At 39.6% G+C, this 23126-nt stretch overlaps 1 long non-coding RNA gene across 1 annotated transcript in view; it reads right to left on the minus strand.

Annotated features, from left to right (window-relative positions):
• Positions 1-12088: 12088 nt before the first annotated feature.
• The window catches only part of LOC138405077 (uncharacterized), a 65448-nt gene continuing 54410 nt past the window's right edge, over positions 12089-23126 (minus strand). Inside the window, exon 3 of the long non-coding RNA XR_011238756.1 lies at positions 12089-12189. This is a non-coding gene — a long non-coding RNA (uncharacterized lncRNA). The remainder of the gene's footprint in view (positions 12190-23126) is intronic.

The raw sequence follows: 23126 nt of genomic DNA on the forward strand, positions 1-23126 counted from the left end.
GAGTATTTACATAATTAAGACCCACCTAAACATTAAGAACTGCTATTTTAACATATTTAAGAGTTTTTATTTGTAAGACCCAAGAAACCCTGAGAGTATTACTCATTAGCTAATACCTCTCGGATCAATTGAATATATGCGATCAATGAAGAATTGTACTCCCCAAAGATCAAGCTGGACTTGTGTACGTCGATAACCACATGCAGTCGGTTTTTCTCCTCTTCCAGTTAAGGCTTCCATTTAATCTGGAGAGCTTTTACTTCAGGTTAATGTGTGCTGTTGAATGGGAGACCTTATTGGGTTGTGTTTAAGTGGATTTAGCCGTGACGATGACCAAAGCCTGCACCAGAGATGTCATAGACAACACATACGGGGCCAGCGGAAAGCCAGCTCTGACCACCTGTCTTCTTAAAAGCCATTTAAAAACAAACAGCACGCAGGGATGCAGGGAGAATATTGACTTGCACTTTACCAAGGGGACCGCAAAGCAGCGGAAATAGCTGGATGTCAAAGAAATCTGAGGAGGCGAAGACACGGGTTGTTTTCTGAACCTGAACAACTCTGCCTACACTTCTATACCTACAACTGAAAACATGTTTCTGAGGATATTTATTTGCCATCAGATTGTGTTTGTCAAGATAATAAGGATATTTTTCTAAATTACATATATTTTGCATTTGGCAAACAAGCTGATTCTGGACATAGCAGTAAAATCGTACATCGTATTTACTTTCCAATATCTGATTTTGTAGTATATATGCAGTTAATAAATATAGCAAAAAATATAAGCACTCTAACTAACTGGTTTTTCATTTTCTTGTGTGCATTGTGATTTAATGAAAAGGGCCAGACCAGGGCTTGAAGAGCCAAATATCACAATCCTCCTGGGAATTGTGTGCATAAGTAGAGCCACTACACAAATTAAACAATACAAAATAAATAAATAGAACACAGCAACACTTATGCTAGGGAGTAAAATTACAAACATAATAACAGAGAGGCCAAATTAGGTCATTTGTGCGAACGAGTGCAACAGCAAACATGGGGCAGGTGAAGCAGGAGATGCACCTTTATAACAATTGATCCCCCAAAAGTGAACACAAGGCTATAGAAACTTTCTACTACAATCCACATATTAACTATGGAGGCCTATACATGTCAGGTAATAACTTGTTACAAAGATTTTGTCTAATTATAAGATAAGATATTGTATTTTGGACTTTGTTTCACATATTACTGCTGAATAACTGGCATTGTAACATTTACTGTTAGAGACATCATTTCTAGAAGACAAGGTTAGTTGGAAATACTTTGGTGGGTTATAAGACAAGACTTGTGGGGGAAAATAGTCTGTTTCTCTCCTGTGTAAAAAAACTGCCAGCAACCTGGAAACCTCAGTCATTACAGCTTGTGAGGACGGCCGCTCTTGTGTATTGTAGTCCAGAGGATTTGGTCCATTCCATTACTGAGTTGCTTCACCGTACCACACCGTATCTGCTCGAGTCACTCTCCGCATCCATCATATCCTTTAATGTTAGCTTTGCAGGATAAGCAATTTAGAAGGACAAAAAGGGCAGCCTGTGTTAATTCCACGAAGCTCCAAACTTTTAATTAGGACAAGCCACGAAACAACAACAACATTAACAATAGAATACGAAACAATAAAAGGGTAATTATCGCGAAGCCATACTGTGGCTGCCAAGAACATCATAAAACTAATTACCAGTGTCTGACAGCAGATGGTTTGGGGTTGGCAAGTAAAACTGGGAAGGTATATGTACAACAGAGGATGCACTTGTGAATGCATGTAAAGGAAATAGTTGTTGACTCCAAACAGAGACTTATTTGTAGTTCTCCTGAGTCCATGTCTTCATTGCAACAGCAGTGCATTGAGGCGGCAGTTCTCAAAATGGGGAGTGGCCTCACTGGGTAACAAAGGGAACGCAAGGAGTGAAACTAAGTTGAATGGATATCACTTATGTTGGAAAAATAAACAAAGAAGAGCAGAGCCCGAACTGATGTGGAGTTTTTGAAGTTCGATGTTGATATAGATGTTAGAGAGTGAAACATTTCGGATACCAATATATGAATTTAAGAAAATGGCTATGACTCCTAAGATGTCGTTATCAAACCCTTCTTAACAAAGAAATGCAATTAGGCCTGATATTGTACATTTTAACCATAAGCGTTATTAAAAAATAAGTATAAATAAAAAGAAAACCAAAATACTATCAAATATATAGAATGAAAGATGGAAGATGTAACTATGGTTTTATGAATTTTGGATGACTGCCACAGATGGGTTGTATTAACTGGATATTCATCCTGCACATGCATTCAAGATGATTAAATAAAACTTGAATCAAGAAGTATAATACAACACACACATTGTTTTTCTGCATTGTTAAAATTTAAAAGTTATTATATCATATCATTAAGTCTTTGAAACGCTCATATTGGCTATTAAAAAGAGTTTGCTGATGCTATAGTACTGACCTTTACTTAACTAAAATTCTACTTGGATCCTTTTTCATTATTTGCTTCCCCTATCGTTGTTAAAGATTGATGAAAATTAGAAACCTTTTTTGGCTTCTTCATGGGACATGCCAGAAAATGTGGTGTGCCACTGCTTTAAAGTGACAAGAAAAGTCCATTGATTGACAGTTTCTCTTTGGAATTTAACTAAAGCATCAGACCAGCGGGATGTTCAGCCAGCTCTAACAAGAAACCCTCCTATTATATGGATAGCAGATGAAGGGAGAACAGACATTACGGAGTCACAGACACGACAAGACACTCATGAACTTTAAACTTCACAGACTGGTCTTGTCCGGCACATTTTTAATTGCCTTCAGATGTTATGAAAAGTGACCATTAATGCCTGTAGACCTGGCGGAACAGATTAAAGTGGAGGCAAAATGCTCAGGCAAGGTCAACTAATGTGTCAATTAAAGAGGAGAACAAGCAAACATGCCCGAGTCAAAGCAAACATCCGAAGAGTGATTTCCAGTTCACATAAAACAGTTTGATGTACACTATGTCAAACTATTACGCCCTGTGCTGGTCACCCATGAAAAACAAACTCTCCCTGTAATGGAAAAACATATTTGTGTATGTCAGAGTGGACTAATGGCACATTGGCAGCTCTGTGGTCTTTTTAACAAAGCCAGTGTTTCATTTAGTTTAATGCTGTTGAGACTCTATCTTGGATTTACAATCTTTGTTCTTTATACGACCATGTGAAGCCTGTTTGTAGACTCTGGAAACTGGTGCCACTTATCGAATTTCCGGAATGATCACTCAAAGCCATTTAAAAGTCTGAACCTGGAACATGTTGAGGACACCACTTTATATTCCTGAAAGCATCATGGCTGCATTCCAAAAGCACAGGAATAAATGTAATTAACAATTATGGCCTGCCCCGCTTGACATCTCATTATTTGAGCTTTCCTGATGTCCTTCGCATTCCCCCGCCTCCATCTCTATCTCACCGCCGCGGCAAACCTTTTTCAGTCGAAAACGCACAATGACAGCTGGGGCTGAGACAGACAGGAGTCTACGACCACGCTCGTGTTTAAGTAGATTTTTGGCTTTGGCTTCAAAACTGGGGGTTGAAAGAACTTCAAGCAAACAAGTGGATTAGAGAATCCATTTGTGAGGCCTGACACTGTGCTGCCTGCTGATATTCTGACATGAAAAAAGAGTAAGTGGGTATGTGGTATGCACATAACAAACACAGAGTCAAACATGTGGCAAGCCATTAGGCCCAGGTGAAGTGGTTGATGGATGATATCTCTGCCTGCCTCCAATCGCTCACATCCAGCTCAGCCCGTAGCGAGACTGGGTGAGGTCTTGTAAAACTTCTCAAAGTCACAGAGTGAGCTGACTGTCTCGACTAGCTCTCCTCTGAGCACGGTGACAGCAACATATCTTTTCTTCCTTGCTGAGAATGTTTGAAGTTGTTGCTTATCATAATGACATGCTTTCATTTTACATATAAAACACACCGAGGAGGCAAAAATAGTGGATTTGAGCATTGTGCCGTGTACATGTAAAGACATATTTCTGCTTCTTTATATATATTATTCATGTCCCTTCTCATTTAACAGTCAGAAATATGATCCAATAAGACTGGAGGGCATGGCTCCCCCCCGCCCTCCACCAAAATAGAGAAAGAAAAACAGTACAGAGATTTAAAAGCCAGAAGTCTGTCTATCTGCAGGCAAAGAAAAACCTTGTCACTCGCTCAGTGTTCCCACATTAACGTCAAGCTAACATTACTCACCGTCGTCGGCCATATGGATCAAAGAAAAATCGTGCATGACTGATGAAACACTTGCAAAATGATTTTTTTTAAGCACACTACACTGGGTTGACAGAAAGCAGCTCTAATGTGGGCACATCGAAGGCACATCGAAGGCACTTCAACACTCCAGACAAGCTCACTCTTTGATTTTCCATGGCAATCCCACTTAAAACCTAAATTATTCAGTCTGTTTTGGAGGAAAAAATGTGCGTTTCAAAGTGTGAGAAAGGGAGTGGGCACTCAAAAGAGGCCACACAACACGTTGTACATAATGATACAAGAATTGTCAAAGCAATAAGACACTGCTCACCCCTCACAGCCCTGCAGGCCGGGGGAAAACATTCAGCAAGAGTGCAGTTTCCAAAACGTTGGTGGCAGCTGATGCAGCCAGGGATCCGATGAGATTTAATGTCCATACTAAGCACTTGTTGTGAATTCTAAACAATTTAACTGAAAGAATAAGGAAATGTGGCATGGAAAGAGCCTTTAAAAGCAGTGTTTTAGAACTTCTGGATTATACAACACTATATTTTTCCATTTAAGATGTTGCTGCAAAGGAAAAGGATCTCCTATAACGTAGTATAAGTTGTTTAAAGCAATCAGAATCAGCAAAGAAATACTTTAACTTCACTGTGATCAATACGGAAGAACATCTCTTTTACCTACAATAAAACCATCTGTCATTTGCTTGAATTCTACACTGCACAGGGAGATAGGGATTCAGAAATCGACAGTACAGTTGTTTGTACATGGCAGACTGATCAATGTTAGGGCGTGATGAGCATTTGATGAACTAACCAGCGAATTCAAAACCAGACGATGTTTCATGGCCTTCCATTTTAAACATGTGAGGTATGTGAAGCCCAAGGTTTTATAATTCACCAAAACATTCCACCCAGTTTCAGTGAAACCAAGCGCTATTGACAGCTATATTTATAAATGGTATGTTATTGATTTTATTGTCAAAAGCCTATTATTCTTCAAACTGTTCCTTTTCAACATGTCTGTTGTAGCATAACTGCTTTATTTTTTTATAACATGGTGAGCTATCAAATTAAGTTGAAGTAATTGTATTATTATACTACAGCTCCTTGCTACTACAACATCTTATTATTATTATTAAGGCTGTGATAGATGATATTCATATTATGCTTTATTGTTTATCATGAAGGCAATACGAGCAAACAGCATGGGACACAGAACGGTCTAATACCGAACAGGAGAAGGACTCTGACTGGCCAAGACAAAACGAAAAGCTTGTACCTATAAGAGGGGCTGCTTCTGTCACATGGTGTTTTGGGTATAAAAAGACTGACATGGACAAGAAAAATGTATTTGCAAATTGTTGTATTTTCCACAACAGACTCAAATTCAATGCTAACCTCTTTTACCTCTTACGTAAGAATCATGTTAAACAGAATGAAGAGTGACTATGGATGAGAGTCTAGAAACAAATAGTGGCTGCATATTGAAAGAGAGTGGTGTATTCAAGCTACTCAGCTGTGGCAGTCAGTGTGATTTCACTGTGCTGGCATGTGGCAAGAAAAACATACATTTACTTGCTGTGCATCAGCTTTTCACTTTTCTGCTCAACCATATCAATGTTAACAGCTTGTCTGGATGTAAGACGTGTGGTGAGGAGAGAGAGGGGTATTTTCTCTCTCTGCTACAGAAAATCCTCACTAAGGGAGAAAAAGAAGCAACACTTAGGGGAGAGATCAATACCAGCTCTGACCAAAGCAAAATGGATGACCCGCTGAACTCGTTGGAACAAAAAGTCATCAGACCATTATTGGAGCATTCGTACAGGATGCTCCTACAACGGCAGAGAGAAAGAGGAAAGACCTTCAAGTGCAGCTTGCTGAAGACACGAACACTGCAGACGGTAGTAAAGAAACAATGTCGACCTCTGAAACCTAAAATCAATTTACTGTGTAATGTGCCTGCAAAGATAATAACTATCATTGAATTAGACTGCACTTGTACTGGAAATAATAATATATAATAATAAAAATAATGTCAAATGGTAATCAGGTTTCAAAAAGCTCAGCTCTGGAATATATATTTTTGTTATGTAATTGTGTTACTTGAACTTTCTTTCTGTCATTTTAGTTCCAATGCATTGTGTCGCTGTCAGTCTGAGTTGTGTCTTCATCGATTTGACGAACCGTGTTCATGAGCCTTTTATCAAATATCTTCATCGTATTGATCAGGGGAAAATGTACAATTGCCCTGCGCTGCCATAACAAGAGAAATCACTCAGGGGAAACTGTCGTATAATTAAGAAACTGCCCAAAACCATTAAAGTGCTCAGTAGATCGAGCCTCTTTAGTTTGGAGTGCAGAGACTCCAATAGTCCATTACTTTGATCTACAGGTCACAGAGGAACAAAACTCAATACGCAGGCTTAGTTGGTGTTATGAGCTATATCAAGTTCAGTTCAGTGTCGGTTGGAAATCCATGACTTTTGCACAGTATATCAGCAGTAATTTCTCAACATGATGGAGAAGGGAGATAAAAATAGCTTAGGACTGTCACAGTGCATCACTTCAGTAATACAGCTGTTGGGCTCAATGGTGACAGAATAAATGAATAGGAAGCCCCAACTCCAAACAGCTCCATCTGAAATCCCCATAAAAAAATTACTGCATTTCACCACATTTGCAATTCAGCGACGTATTTGCCGAAGGCGCGCCATACTTCAAATGTTAAACCTGGGTTCTGGAACAGCGTAGGCATATTGGCAAAGACTTCTGCGTCCTAAACATTTTACTGTCAACTTTGGCTGCAGGTTGCAGAGCCAACATTTACAGTGCTACATTGAGGAAGGATAAAAATCCCCCTCAAAATCCCCTTAAATGAATTCAAGCTCATGGCCCACACTCATAGATATCAGTTTCCTAAATATGCTGGATCCACCCCTTTGATGAAATGGCTTCTATCCTGCTCCATAAACAAATGAACTAAGAGGTAAAAACATAACCACCCTAAAGGCTTGGTTTAGTAAAAGATAGTTGTTTGCATTAAAATAAGTACTTTGTTAAGGTAACAGTTAGAAGTTTCTGCTTTCTGTTGAAAAATTCCAAGACAACTGCTTATTTAAAAAGGTCATATTCATAGAGAACCCAGTCCAGAAAAGATAGAAGTTTCAGAGGTAAACATTTATGGAGGGACTCAGGAAATACAGTACATATCCTCCTTATTTGGAATATCTGATGAAATCCACTTTACTTCCTGACCACACAACTCCTTGGAGAGGACTAATGCAAAATTCCTGTCAATCACACATGCACAGTTCAGTTTAGTCCACACATGGGCAAAATATGGTTTCACTTTATATGTGACTGTAGTCATCTGCCTTTTTCCCACAATATCATTAGTAGTTCTTGCCAGATACAGTGTGTTTTCTTCCATAGGACAGATTTCATTTGTCAATAGTCATTTGTCTGTGGGTAACACAAAAGACACTTAACAGCCTTGAGTTCTTTAAAATTGTTTTTTGAGACTCTGCATCTTTTCAGCACTGTCAGGTTGAGCAAGAAGGACAGTCTTTGGTGCATTAGGATTTTATGATTGAACAATGACCAAGATACACACATTTTTTATGTTTCTGACTCACAAATGAAGCCAAAATATTCCAGATACAGGCCAGTATCTTGCATATTTCGACATCATTTTGAGCCAGTGTTTGTGCTGTAGCGATAGGGGATGGAGCTGTAGTATCAAGATTCCTCTGACACACATGCCTGACTAATCAGGGAGTTTTCTGCAGTAAATCATGACATTTCAACCCATTTTAAAGCATCAAATATTTGTTACTTACCAAACTTAACAAAAAAAAACACACTTGACCATACACCAGTTTGAGAACTACCTAAAATGACATAAACCATCTGTGAGAATTTTTTGGGGACATTTGGTCCATTAACATTAACATAGAAGAGATGGAGTTGATGTCCTACACTGCAAACAGCCACCAGGGGGCGATGCAGATGATTTGGCTTTACTTCTGGGGTACAACCCTTGCCTTAGCCTCCCTGGGCACTTGCATTTGTGCTCACAGCCAGTTTAATAAAAGTTATGTTTTTCCTTTGCAATATAGCTCAAAGTTTCACATACTTTAGATCCATTTGTTGCAATGCGTTTCAGTCAACTTGTCTCATATAATTATCCTGTTGAGTCTTCTGTGTGTAATTCTGATGAGTCATATAGTCTCAAAATGAAAAAGTGAGTGAAGTATTATACCTACTATTATTATACCTACCTATTATCTCATATCACATTGACTCATATATCTATCTCTGAGAGAAAGAGGCTCGGAACAATAATTGATTTGGTGAGGTGAAAAGCTTATCTTAGAGCCAAAGGATTTTACAGTCTGCTTCCTTTGATTGGCTGCTGCTCCATGAACGTCCTGGAGACTCAGAAATAATACAATATAGTAACCAAAATAGTTCTCAGAGAACGAAAGGCTAAGACTGTGTTGCTTGCACAAAAGACCTTTTACTGATAGAAAATTTCATAAAATGTCTCTGAAGTCTGTTAATGAGTTTTTGACAATAAATAAGAAAATCGACAGAGGTGGTAGTTAAAACATCACATCTTAGAAGCGGTAAGAACAAAAGGAAATGTGGGCAGAATATAAAGAAACACAGTGCCACAAGGCCATCAGCAGTAACTGAGTAGGACAATTTAGGCTAAAGCTATTTAAAGGGTCCATCTTGTATGTTTGATTACTTCAGTCACTGACCCGCTGTCTGATTGAGGCTTGATTTCTGTGTTTTTACAGCAAATTTACCATGAAATTGCTTAATATTTAATCAAACATAAGACACAGAGATAAAAAGCTGTTGCGGACCGTGTTTTGCATACCAACAAGTATGATGTAATGCTTCTTTTTCTGCATCTCAACTCTTGCTGTGTGGTGATGAACGGGGTGGCAATCACACAGCTGTAGCCTACTTTGAATCTGAACATGAGAAAAAAGTGTTATAGCTAGATCTGATCTAAGGGAATGATAGAAACGCTGGGCTCACACCTGACACATTGCATTACTGAAGAAGGGCAACGGAACCACAATGCTGTTCACCAAGGCATGAGTCACAGTTCCTCCAATGGATACATGTGAATCAGGTTATGAAATTACTGACTAAAAACATAAATAGGTGACACCATTACAGTGATAGCCAAACCATAAGTGTGTGTCATAAAACTATGACACAATTACCTATGGCATAATATAATTGAATGTCTGAAATGTCCTTAAATACCATAGCATACTCTAAAAGACTGAAATATCTACATGCAAACATGTGCGTTCAACTAATTTAATGTTTTCAGATATTGGTTTTCCACTTCTTCCACAGTTGGGATAAACCTAGGTGATTTGTCTATGTACTCAACACACTAACTCTCCAGCAGCCGTTGCCTGAAAAACTCTCTTTGGCCCCCTGTACAGCAGTACCAGGATATAATCTGATTTCAGAGGTCTTAAAACGCAGGTACAATAAGTGGTAAATGATGCAGAGTTGGCCTTCCTATGGAGAGGAATACTCTACCCACTGCAATGAATTTGCAGAAACGCTTGTCAGATAATTATGTTATATTTCAAGGTAAATTCATCTAAATCAATCAGCCCAAAAAAAAAAGCATCTAAGGTACAATTTCCACTCTTGTTTCCAATTCTATAAAAAAAGGAAAATGCCTGCCATCATTTTAGTATTAACACAATATCTACACTAAAGTAATTCCCTCCGTGTAACAAAAGCTACAAAATGCACCCACTCTTTCTTTAAAGACAAAAAACAGGCTCACTGTTGGTTGCTTTGTAGAGGTCGAGGCCTTTGCTCTGCAGAAATGCAAGTTTAGATTGAATGTGTCTTCTTTTAAGGAATTTAATTATATCATTTATAAGGTGAGTAGATTTCCCATGTCAGGTGAACAGCAATATCCTTTTCATGATCGCTCCCTCCAGATCACAGCTGTCATTGCATGTGACAGCAGCACTGGTATCCACGTTTTAGTCTGAGAACATCATCTTTTTTGTAACGCCTTCATCGGGGCTGCTCGGTGACAGTTTGACACCAAGAGACGCTTTGTTCCCCTCATCAAAAAGTCCTCTCCCAACAATCGGCCTGTTGTTTTTGTTTCTCGTATCAGAACGCCTTTGATGATAATCATGCTAAACTAAATTTAGGCATCAAAATGCTTTGCAGCTCCTTTGAATAGGACGCACACTCCCATTAACTCCAAAAGGCAGTGGAGATATACAATGAAGTATATCTCTCGTAGCCAAGGGGTGGTCGGTCCATTTCCAAAGTACTGTGACATTTTATTAACCCCAGTCAGTTCTGTGTGAAAACTGTATTTTAAACATAATCTTTACTCAGAGAAATGAGAGGTCATAATTCCCAGGGCCGTGTGAAAATTAAACCCACAGATCAAATGCAAAACTCCACTGATTTGTTAATTAGCTTCTTCTGGCTGTTTTGTTGTCTTTTGAGTGTAATGAGGATAATGTTTGGTGTGAGAACAGAAGTGAGGCATTTTCATATAATCCCTAAAGGGCTTATAAATACCACTGCTGTTCCATCTGTATCAGCAGCCATGGTGTTGGGGGGGGGCTGTTTCTTCATCGTAGCCACGGTGGTATTAGTGAAATCTCAAGAGCCTCCTCACACTCTGTATACACATGTTTTACAAATGTTTTTTTCCACCTGTCTTTGCTGTTCAATCCTCTTAAGGTGTCATGCTGAATTCCGCTTCATTTGATGCAAATATTGATGCTTTGTCACCTGTAAATGAATCCGTAATGCCTCAGTGGAAAGGGAATGGCAACATGACGATGCAGTGGTTAGCACTGTCGCTCACAGCAAAAAGGTTCTGGGTTCAAACCTTGACGGTTGTTTCCCCCCATAGATAAACTCCAGAAAATATTAGGAAAATGCACAGAGTTCAGAGCACCCCTTTCAAAATTAAAGGGAACACATGGCTTTTTTAAACATCCATGAACATGTCAAACAATGCTTTCCCATTGCCAGTAGAGGTGGCCTTTCTGTTTTTTCCCATGTTCTACGTCACAAACGTAACACAAACTGAGGCGCTCGCTCACCACGCTGTCTTGCCAAACTAGCATGTTCACCCGGGGATCTCATTTCCATTACTGCCGATTACAACCCGTCCCCATTTGAACTGGGAGGGAATGGCAATCGTATCCATTCCCATTGGAGACAAAACCAGATGTTAGTGGGTGTTGGTGGGTTTTTTCACCAGTGGAAAGGGGGCTTCGCTGAGAAAAAAACTATTGCTGACAGCACAACTACACAGAGTCTCACTTCTACTCCTATTTTTACAAATTGAAATGAAAAATTGAGTTTTTCTAAACACTCAAACAGCTTTTTATATTTTAATATATTTTAATATGTATTGCCCACAAATTTGTTCCACATTTCTCCTTTGGCTAAATAACCCACCCCCTTGACAGGAGTGGAATGTAAAGATGCTGGTTATATAGCGTGAATATTGCACAGGGCACAACTGGTGTGGTTTGAATTTTGCATTTATATTTCTGTTCAGTGTAAACAGAACTCCAAAACGTCTTTGCACAAATGACACACCACTGCTGGCGTATTACTTAAATGCCTCAATACCATGGAAATTCAGTGGTGACAAAACAAATCAGAGCAAGCAGAGATAAACAGCACAGCAGCAGTAGGTGTGATGCACAAGTTCACCTACAGCAGAGCAGCACATAGAGGGAAAAATAAAACAAAACTCCACTCACCATGAGAGTAACAGGAGGATGAGGATGGAGATAAGTGTCCTTGGGTCTGATGTTAGAGCTGCCTCTTGCTCGAGTGTGAAGAATGGCCCATTAATACTCACTGAGAAAAAACACATACAGAAAAAAATAGTTTACATGTGACAGTGCAGGAGAAACAATATGCACCCTCTCCTAAAAACGTTTCAATCATTGATCCCATTCAGAAACCATTAGCATATTTTACTCTTGTGCACAAGGAGTGGGCAGCGCTGTTAATTGACTGTTTGGTGGTCTGATCCAGGGCCCGCGGGGCAGAGCAGCGAGTCCTGGCAGAGCAACAGCAGCAGGCTGCGGGGATGGAAAGGGGGGAGCAGAGAGGAGGCACCTGACCAGAGCCAGGCGGTGAGGAGCGATACCTCAGAGACTACAGGTGTTACTGGGCTCAGTGTCCACGTTTGTTGCACTCGCCTCAACCAACTATTCCTCAGTGGCTGCACTACCCAGGTCGACCTTGGGTAGAGTTACATTAATCTTCCCAGTGGAAATGTTTCGCTCAATCTGAAGTTACGCAGTGTCACTGACCATCATGGGTAGTGTTTAGTTTGTTTTTTTTTAAATGAGCGCATGCTTCTGATTATTTGTGTGTGTGTGTGTGTGTGTGTGTGGTTGTGATGACCTTGTCAGGACCAGTAAACCTCAGTAAACCAAATCCCAGTCATAATGAGGCAACATAATAATAATAATAATTATGATTGTTATTATTATTATGATTGTTACTATTATTATCATTAAAAATACCATTAAATTATTATTAAAACCTTGGTCCTAATGAGGCAAAAGGTTAATGTTTGGGTTAGATTGTGCAACTGTGCGTGTTTGTGTGTGTGTGTCGCCTGTATTAATCCAGCATTTAAAGATAAATGAGCCTCTCTGGCTTCAGAAGAACGTATCCTGTGTTGTGTTACTGCACTCCCCTCCTGTCATCACACTGAGATAAAACACATGTGACTGTTAGCAAGGGTAGTGCCAGGTCAGGGAGGATGTGTCACTGCTGGGCCAAGACATTTTCAATGAAGGCTCTCAGGCCAAGGCCTTTCGAGATATCCCCGGGTGAAACTGAAACAGTGCCAGCAGTGCGGTTAAGTCTCACAGTCGCTGAGCTGAAGTAGTTTCAGCCGGAACTTGAAGTCAGGCCAGTGAGGTGTTAAGTATTTGTTCAGCCTATCTGACCGAGATTACAGCAGACATGTTTATTTTATTACATATTCCCAAAAGCTGCACTGTCTCAAGGAAGGAAAGGCCAATGTGGGATTTATATCTACAGTTAGAATCTGGTGCTTGTGAGTATAAGAATAGTAAATATATTCTGCAAAGGAATGTGCCTACAGTGTCTCTACTGATGTGATTTTTTTCCCCCCACTTCCACTCCATTAAAGTGCAAATGGTCGTTTTAACTTTCCATCTAAACAATGGTGAATGGAAAATTTTGCTGCGCTGATGCAGGGCTGAATTATTTGTTCTCTAATAGGCCAAATTTTGTTATTCCCCTGCTGGGAAATAATCACCTACAAGTCTGCTGGGCAATTAAATGCTCCATGTTAGGCGTAGTCCTATAGGCTAAAAGAGGCCAAGCATTGGGGTTACCTAATTTTTCTATTTATGGCATGTTGTGGCATATTTGTGGCACCAAGAGAGCTTGAAGAAACATTTCCACTGGAAGGTTTCACCAGGTGGAGGTGAACGCTTTAACATTTGCATTATATTTCACTTTCTGATAAAAACCATACTGTAGGATGTGAATGTGCAAGACACATTTTCATGAAATGTATAGTAGGTCAAGTACGTCATTTGTGTGCATTTCATTTATGCTTTTAATCCTCAATGTTCTTTTATCTAATGACTACATATAATGTATAATTGCAAACAAATATGGAGAGATGCTATAATAGAGGTCCATTAGTAAATCGGGGGTGATTATTGGAAGGAATGATTTAAGGTGCAACCAGCAGTATGCAAATTGACCAGGTAATTTGTTATTGCAGCAGTTTTAGCGATATCCCATTAAACAGAACAGCGGGGAAGAGCAAAAACAACAAACAACCGTGGACCACAGCACGCTCCGGCTGGACAGGATCATCAACAGATCAGCATGGTGTTGATAGTGTCTCAGCCACATTTCTAATAACAAGGATGGATTAAATTTTTTGTAAAAATGTGGAAACATTGTTATTCTCGCAGCAAATCTAAAGAAAGTTAAGAGGAAGTGTGTGGATGATGATGTTGACGAACCGATACTGATTACTACTAATCTTTTATTGTTCCTTATTCGTCCTATCAACGAATTTGAAGAACTACAAGTAAAACTAAATCTTATTAAAAGATGTGGCATTTTATTAACAACAGATATCATGTACTGAAATCTTATCTCAATTTTTTGACTGCACAGCTGTAGCCGATGTATTTAATAGAACTCAACCGATACCAATGTTATGGAGAAAAAAATTCTGATACCGATATATCAGCTAAAATATATATATGTCTATATATAAACATACTAATTTGGCGATGAGTCTCATCAAACCATAATGACAAAGTAAGAAACTTTATTATTAATAGCTATAAATAGACAAATTCAACAAATATAACCAAAATACATATAACTTGAATTAAGATAAAGTAAAATAATCCTTTATTAGTTCTGCTATGGGGACTAAACATTTAAACATATGTATACATTCAATAAACATATTTGGATGTAAATTTAAACATAAATGGACATATTTTCTGCGTTATTAATTATTTAAAATAAAACATTTCACATACACAAACATAAATGCTGATACTGATATGTCAGTAAAAGCTTCATATCTGCCACCTGATAAATTGGTCTGGCTCTGTATCACTGGATACTTATTAAAGCATCTGTTTACCCTGACTAGTTTAGCAAACAGCGATGTCTGCTTCAGGAAAAAAGAACATTTATCTTCATAGGGAAATAACTTCATCCCAAATGCTCAACATCAATAGATCAACACAACAAATTATTCTCGATATGACTGAGGAGCTCTTCGCCGACACACAGGCAGCGAGACATTTCCACTCCGTTGGCAGGATTAATAATCATCATAAACATGAGTGCAGCCCATGAAGGACATTGGTAGGAGAAGCCTGTTCAACATGTCGGTATTCACATAAGAAATTGAATTAGCTATTATAAGATAACACATTCCCCCCTCCTCTGCACGCAGGGAGATGACGCATTGTCCTTTTCAAATCATAAAACGGGAATACAAATTAAATCAACATAATAATACTGCACGGACAATTTTCTGCATCCAATTTATATTATTTGCTATTTTTACCTTGAGCAGATAGACACAATGATGCAAGACATAGAATGAAGTGGGTTTTTGTAATTCTTTGCAAATCTTTAGCTACATTTTTGACCTATTTTTCCCCCTTCAATCTCAGCAAAGGTTGGGAAAAGAAGGACAACAAAGATGTGCAGCGTTTCGGCTCAAAGCTCCAGCAGGAGCCACATGATGAGCACATGGAGCACCATACTTTCGTCTCCGCCTGTCTGACTGAGATTCATCATCTCATCACTGCACTTGGACAATAAATTATGAAAAACAACCATCTCTTTGAAAACATTTAAGGGGATGATATGCTCGGCAATAGCATGCCTTTGAAATCAATCGTTTAAATCCTGTTGAAACAAGGTGATTCACAGCAAATACAACAGCGTTGTAATGGAACGAATCAGAATAGCTCAAAATAAAAATTTCATTAAACACAGTTAATTAAACTCAGAAGAAACACAGAGCACAAGCATTTGGAAAGAAACAATGAGTCAAGGACGACGACAGCGAGCGAACCTGCGAGGAAACACAGAATAAGAGGCTAATGTGAGCGTGATCAAAAGAGTGCATTGAATTTCCTTCCAAGTTACTTAAAAAGCTTTCTCTGAATGGGGATCATATGAGAGGCTACATGGTTTTGACACGTAGGCGCCTTAACTGACTTGTTTACATCCAGAATTGCTCAAAAGAATTGCTATAAATAAATGCAGGTAATGGGAGGTGGTAAATCTCAACTGTGGTTCCCGCTCTGCTTTATTTTCAGATTCCAACACGATGCTGTGTATAGGGAGACTGGATGTTGGACTGCTTCCAAGTTCATACTGTGGAGAGGCGAGGTTTGATAAACACAAGAGCATTTAGCAGATTTCCAAAATGTATAGTTGTATGAGTGCCACGGTGATGCGGTGGTTATTGCCTCAGAGCAAGGTTTGGATCCCAGCTTGGACATTCTGTGTATATTGTGTATGCTCTCCCAGTGTCTGCTTGGGTTTTCTCCAGGTACTCTGTCTTCCTCCCATAGTCCAAAACCAGGCAGATTGGGATTAGTGTTAATTGAAAACGCTGAACTGAGTGTAGGCGAAATCGTTGTTTGTCTCTGTGTGGTGGCCCTGCGATACGCTGGCCACCTGTCCAGGGTGAACTCCAGTTCATGCTTATAGATGGATGACAATTCCAAATTAAATTCCTACTTCCTACAGCAAAGCGGATCTTTCTCAATTTAGATTAGATTATCTTTCTTTTTTATTGTTTCTCTTTTAATGTAGAGTTGAGACAGCAGCTCTGAGAGCAGAAATACTTTGGATGGATGGATTATATTTTTATATCCCAGAATCTAAAATAGAAAAAATGTTATTGGCAGAATGTGAAATGTTCATTGTGGTTCAATGTGAGCATTGCAAACCCCAGAAATGTAAATAAAAAAATCAATTGGTTTGGCCTTCATCTCAGTCATTGAACAGTATAAGCTTGTCAGGAGCGAACAGGCTCATCTGCTGCCTGCCTCTCTCCTCCTCGCTGCCACCTTGTTTAGTCTGATCCGCCAATCTTCAGCAAGCTAATGCAAGATGACACTTTGTCACCAGAATCCTAAACTCTACCCACAATACAATTTGTCATCACACTGAGGAGCCCATGACATTCATAAGAGCGCCTCTGTCAGTATCAATTTCAGTCTTATTTTAAGGGTTCGCGGGCCCTGACATATCTCTCTCACAGACGCTCCCACAGTGTCCCCAAGGTTCATTGCCACTGAGTAAGCCGAGTGTCCACGGCCCAGACTAGCAGCTGGTCATATCCATAACATAATGACATTTCCTCATGCAGCTCATAGGCTAGCCCCTGATTAAAACATCAACATGTGCAACTATAACTGCATATTGATAATTACAGCTGCATGCTTTTCCGACCTATGAGGCTGAAACTTTGCAACTGTAACCTCTAATCAAGGTGACGCCTGTCTAATGTGGCCCTCAAGGCAGAGCTGAAAAACAGGCGTAATGATGCGTTTATGAGAAGTAATTTTCTGACCCTCAAGGAAACAAAGTAAATTAGGCACCAGGGCATTAACATTTCAGCTCTTGACCTCGCGGTTATTACGCTAACATTTATATTAGTGCTCTCCGTATAGCATGAGAATCGTGAAGACGTTTTAATTGAAGGTTGATATAACCTTTTCATGTGTAAGGTTGGGCAATCAGTCTTAATATAGGAGGTGCGGGGCTCGGTTAACCTACTCAGGTAACATCACATCTAATATATCTGCTGTTTGCAATCTGCCTGCATTAGAAAAGCAAAGTAATGAAGTGAACATGGAACCTAATTAAAAGTTGACGGTGAACCTGTGTCAGAAGGTCAGCAGTCTGCCTTACTGTACACCAGCACTCAGAAAATTAACCTTGTCGAGTTAGATTAGGCTAAAAATACTTATTGCAATTCCAGAAACGCAAACACAACTGACTCAAAGAAATCGATGTGAATTTTTAAGGTGAAGTCTTAACCCCTCCGTAAATTCCCACTTCCCACAGCGAGGCCCGGGCAAAGTGATTAATCTTTCTATTTTTAGATCACTTTCCTTCTTATTTCTTTCTTTCTTGTTTTTTAATGTAGAGGGGAGACGGCAGCGCTGCCAACAGAAATACTTTGTCAGCAACTTGATTGCATTTACATGGTAGAGTGAAGCCAAAGCTGGAGCAAATTACAGAGCTCTGCCACGGGCTGTGAAATAAAAGGCACTTGAAGAAATGCCATGTGAGGAGACGTCTCAAAAATCAGCACCTCAGGAAAAAAAATTTTTTTTTTAACCTTAAGACGCCCTGAAATTATTACCATGCTCACCTTGTTTGTGTTACACAGCATTTTTTAACATCTTTGCTCATTTTTTTAATCCTTAAAATACTTTTAACTTGAAAAAAATGCTGCGTAATATCACTTAGGTCTTAAGGGAGAATTATTATTAGGACACCTGATGGCACAATTAGTTTACCATGTATAATAAATACAGTTTTTATCTAATATATCTAACTTTGTTCGGGTGGTCTTCAACAACCCCAAACAGCCACAGAGGCTCAGAAGTGTCCCTTGCTTTCAGGTTTAGAATTTTTGGTTAGAAAATATTTACCACTGATGTTTACTATGAAACATTTTGACTGTAATCTTTTTTCACTTTCAAATATATTGCAGCTCCAGAAAACTGTCAAAGTGAGCTCAACTCACTTCACATATGCCTCTTTACTGCTGATCAAAAAACATCTGGCTTTTGTCTGCAATGGGAATGGATAGAAACTGTAAAACCAAAACACTAAACTCAAATCACTAAATTGATGTGCAAAGCTAAAGGGATGTGCTAATTGGTAAACTGTTTTCATGAACTCCGGGAATATATCAGGACAATTGGATCTGGATATTCTACAGACTTTGTCTTTCACATATGAAGAATGCCGCACCTTACTGTCTGAGTCAGACGGACATTTGCGTTCTCTCAGCGCCCCTTCACATTTTAGCAGAGTGTCTGAACTTCAATGTCTGAAAACAGTTGTTTGTGAGTCTTTTAAAATAAAAGTTTGCAATTCTTCACATAAAACTATTGATTAGTGTAACAAAAATACGCCCAGCATGGATTCACAAATCCTTATCGTCAAATGTACATGAGACATTTCTGCACGAAAGAATGGAACAGAACCATTTGGCATGTCCCTCGTCATCCCACAGTGCTGTTCAGGATAGAAAATGTATTGCTGAGACCTGCCTCTTTACAACATGCTCTGGGAATGCAAATCTTCCCATTTTGTCCACTAAAGTCTATTAATAATCTCTCAAATCAAACAAATACACGTTCATGAAATCACCAGTGGCCCATGCAAATCAAACAATAAAAGCCCAACTTAAACTATGAATTTGGATCATAGCACTGAGGATACAACAGTTGTGTGAGGCTGATTCATGTAATATCCCCCTCTCTCTGGCTCCAGAGTCCCGCTGACACAGCAGCTGTGAGCAATACGTGTGCACGTGGGTGTGTGTGTGTATGTGTGTGTACGTGTGCACTTCTGTTCTCGTGTGTGTGTCTGTGCAGGTGGTAAGAGGGAGGGACCGTGATGCCTGTGAGCTGAATAACAAATCTAGCATACTGCACACCTGAGGAGCTGTCACTGTCATAATCAGCCGTTTATAATGCATGGCAGAAGGGGGACAGGAGTCGAGAGGAGGAAACGAGGACACAGTTGGTATCAAAGCTCTGTCTGTACTACATCCTTTTCTTCTCATCCTCTCTATCGCTGCATGGAGGATTGAGCAAGGGAGGGTGTTCTTCCTCTTCGTGTTCTTTTTTCTTTTTTAATTTACACTCTCCACTCAAAGTTATTGGTGAGCTCTCCCTCTCGTCCACCGAGGCACAGATGTCGCATATGAAAAGCTGGATAGCTATAGCTCCTGCTTCCTCTCCTGCTTTCATCCTTCCTCTTCCTTCTTCACACGCCGTCTGGCCCAGCAGGTTTGTGTCCGGACACCTCCTCCAGAGAGCTCAAGGTGACACATGGCTGCTCAGGCACAGATGAGTGGCTGTGTCCCCGGCCACTTGACGACCGCCAGTTGGCCCCCTTCGCTTTTTTCCCCTCTATAACTGCACTAAAGTCCCTGAGCAGTGGGTACAAACACCCACCCCCAGAGCCTTTTGTTTTTTCAGTGCGACACTAATCTATGGTTCTGCTGTGAGGGCCACAGGAGCGGCAGGTTGACGCACTTCCAGCTCACTGACACAATCACTCAGCACTTGCATTGGGCTGTGTGTGTGTGTGTGTGTGTGTGTGTGTGTGTGTGTGTGTGTGTGTGTGTGTGTGTGTGTGTGTGTGTGTGTATGTGTGTGTGTGCGTGTGTGTGTGCAGTCGGAACAGTGCCTGCTAGACAGCCGGGCAGATATTTTTTGCAGGGTCAGCAGAGAGTTGGCCAAGCCAGCATCATGGAGGAGTAAATCAATGAAAGCCAATTAGACACCAAGAAAGGTGAGAGAAGAATTGAGCCTCTCAAAAAGCAGACTTAGACAAAAAAAATAAAGACCTGAGAGACTTTTTGTGAAAATACCACAGAGTAAATAAAACATCTCTGCCATGGTGACGTGAGAGTGCTCTTCTTGTTCAACCGTGCAAATCCTGATATTAAAGATGGCATATCTGAATACAGCTTCGCTCACAATTCATGGGAGGTTCAAAAGTGTTGTGTGGTACATGCTGCAGAAAATTGGATTGTGTGAGTCACATTGATGCATCACCCTGCTTCACTTAAACCAAATAAAGCTCTGATATAAGAGGCTATGAGGAGCTTTTGATATTACAGTTTTCATAAACAAACATCGGGTGATATTGTTTCTGAAAACTGTTCCAGACTTCAGACGTTTTGTGACGTTCAATCATTTGGAAAATTACCTAATATTTAAAAGTGCAAAATTGGCTAATAGGGGCCTCTTAATTAAAGCATTAACAAAAGAGCTAGTTTGATGATGATGTGAAGCAGCGTGGGATTATGGGAGTTGTTGTCTTTACCACCAATGTGACAAACATGCAAATCATGTTCACAGGTGATTTCATGTATTTAAGATTTATTCACGTTACGCAGCAAATGGCATACAAACAGCGGACAGAAAACTGTCATCTGGCTTACGAGTTGGTTTTTCCTTCATCAAGGAATTGTTGCATATTATATATTTGTGCATTTTAATTGCATGTAGGTTTTTGGATGAATACAACACAAACTAATTGACTTCATGTGATGGGATGTGAACGATGAGATTTATGCAGTAGTACTAATATTGCCATGAGTTTAAACAGGAATTTATAATACTTAAATCTGTTCATGAAGTATTTTTTAAACATTAGCAAAAATATATTTTTTCGAGTGTACCAAGCCTTTGATGTTAATCTTGCAGAATTCCTCAGCGGGTGAAGAGTGCAGTCATGTGTCTGTGTGGAGGGCAAAAGTAAATGCAATATGTCTCATGATCACCTCCTGAGCGAGCCAAATGAGGCACCCTTCGCTCTGAGCAACCTGCCACTAACATCTGCTGCTTCGGCCGCAAATGCCCTTAGCAATGCCCTTATGTAGAAATCCTGTACAGCATAGTCTATACTAGGCAGGGAAAAAGAAAAACAATATCCCACAACTAATTCATCCTTTTTCTCAATTAAAATGATTAGTTTTATGGACAGCAGGATTATTTTAGTAAAAGCGAAGGCAGGTTAACAGTGGAAAGTGTAGTGTCGCAATGCAGCAACAGTAACTTTAAATGCAGCATATTGTTGCAATTCAGGTGGGGTTTTTTTTGTAGTTTTTTAAACATTTATCTGATTTGGATGAAAAAAAGCTGCATCAATTTCTGAATTAATGAAAGAAAAACATCTTAAGCTTTTGATAACCTGCTGACTGCTAATGAGCTGTGGAGCCACCATTATGCACTATATAATAATCCTGTTCACATTAACAGGGAAGAAAACAGATACTAATACCCGCGGGCATGTGTATTGGAGTAGGTACCAAGGCAATTAGCATGAATTAGGATCAAATTTTAATCTCATTAAAACACAGTATCTTGTGTCAAATCAACAATGCTGTCTACTGTGGAACAGATAATGGCCTTAATTTAGTTATTAGGGGGTTTGCCATTTTTAATATTACATATGTGTTAGATAAACTGGCTATAAAGCCCCATGATAAAGGGATCCCAATATTCCATGTTTTTATGCTTTTGCCTTTTTAATCATATAATTATATAATAACATTTCATCTTGTTTTTAAACCTGTACAACAATCACACTTTACCTCTTTATGCAATCTGACAGGGAAGCTATTTGCCACCATCTTAAACCCACAGTAATTATAAGGCTAACACATTTTTTTGTAATCAGGCCTCTCTGCCATTTGCATGAAAGCAATCTAATAAATGTGAAAATGGAACTATCAGCTGAAAACATTAAGATAACCACAAAAAAAAAAACAAATCTAGCATTTCTTGAAGTAACCTCCAATCTCATTACCTCTGTGATTACAAAAAAAAGTGTCTTGTTCCCTGGCTGCCTCCGAAATTAAGCTCCAGATAAGAAAGCCCGGTTTGAGACAGAGGCAGACGCAGGGGTGGATCAGCAGCCGCAGCAGCCTTCATAAATCCATCCCTGACTCCTGTGCTCAGACAGGCTTGTTGGTCTGCTCCTAAATCAGACAGGCCAGACTGTCACGACCAGAGACCTTGTCTTCTTGCAGATCAATGGTGATAAGGGAAAATAAATTTTCAGCTGCAAATACTGCAGGCACCAAAGAGGTGCTCAGGTCTCAAAGAGTACATAGGCATGTACTCTGCATTTTTAAATATTAGTGGAAATATAGCAGAGTGACAGCTGTGATGATGATTTGGGCGACTTTGATGACGATAACATCAAGGGAAGGCTTGGAGGGAAAGAAAACGTGACAGGCCACTTTGCATGAGCTGCGGTTGTCTCTGAGACATTATGGTTTTTCTGTACTTGTTTGATGTCTTATGGAATATGAGTGTGCACTGATTGAAAACATGTGCAAATAATAAGAGAAAAGATATTAACAATAACTTGGAATTGGTGTAGGTTTACCTGTAATTCCAAGTGACAGTGAGTGTGTATGTGTCTGTGTGCGCGCACTTCATTGGCTCACCTATCATGAAGATAAAGCATTTTATTAA

Source organism: Paralichthys olivaceus, chromosome 16, assembly GCF_024713975.1.
Source record: "Paralichthys olivaceus isolate ysfri-2021 chromosome 16, ASM2471397v2, whole genome shotgun sequence".
NCBI classification, from domain to species: Eukaryota; Metazoa; Chordata; class Actinopteri; order Pleuronectiformes; family Paralichthyidae; genus Paralichthys; species Paralichthys olivaceus.